Source organism: Brassica oleracea, chromosome C8, assembly GCF_000695525.1.
Source record: "Brassica oleracea var. oleracea cultivar TO1000 chromosome C8, BOL, whole genome shotgun sequence".
Taxonomy (NCBI): domain Eukaryota; kingdom Viridiplantae; phylum Streptophyta; class Magnoliopsida; order Brassicales; family Brassicaceae; genus Brassica; species Brassica oleracea.
In genome coordinates, this window is record NC_027755.1 from 12,122,199 (window position 1) to 12,123,036 (window position 838).

The window sequence follows — 838 nt, forward strand, 5'->3', positions numbered from 1 at the left end:
AAAAAACTCTCTAGTTTCATAACTTTCCTTTCAACATGTCTTCCTCCCAAGGTGATAAGAAGGATTCCGACGTCGAGATGGGCGAGGCCACTTCTCCGGCTCCGGTTCTAACTTTTCCGGCGGAAGCGCCGGCTTGTGTTGCCGGTCATCTTTCTTTTCGAGAGGAACTAGTTCGTCGTCAAGCCGAGAAAGAACTAGCTCAAGCTGGCGCTGAGTTTCCGTCTTCTTCCGCGAAGGTCGTTGCCTCGTGTCATGGGACTGAAGTCATGGCTCTTCTCCCGCAAGCCCTACATGCAGGATCTTCCACGACTCCGATCCTCGTCGAGGACAAGGAGANNNCTCTATGCCTCCTCCTCCAGCCAGAAAAGACGTCGTTCTGGCATTGCGTGCTCCTAGCGCTGTCCTGGCTACTCAGCCTAAGAGTCGGAAGAGGAAACTTGCCAAAAGTGGTGACGGGGAGAATTCACAGCGAGGCGGATCGAGCCTAGCATCGGGACTTTGCGAAAAGGTTTATCTGTTGTTTGAATTCTCGATCGTCTTTTGTGCATTCTTTTCTCGGACTTAGTCTTAAGAATTTTCACCGTTCGCAGTTCATATCGTTGATCGATGGGATGATCGGCGAATGTTGTTCTGAGACCAGTTGCCTTTCCGGGGAGTTGGTGGAGCTTCAGGGCAGATGGTCCGAAACCGAGGGCATGTTGACGGCTGTCAAGGACTCTCACTCTTCGAAAGTGTCGAAGATCGAGGTTGCGATAGGAGAGCTTGAGAGGGACCTTGGGAAGACGGCGAGTTCCTTACTTAAGGAAAAGAAGGCCAGGAAGGCCAAATGCTCGGAGGC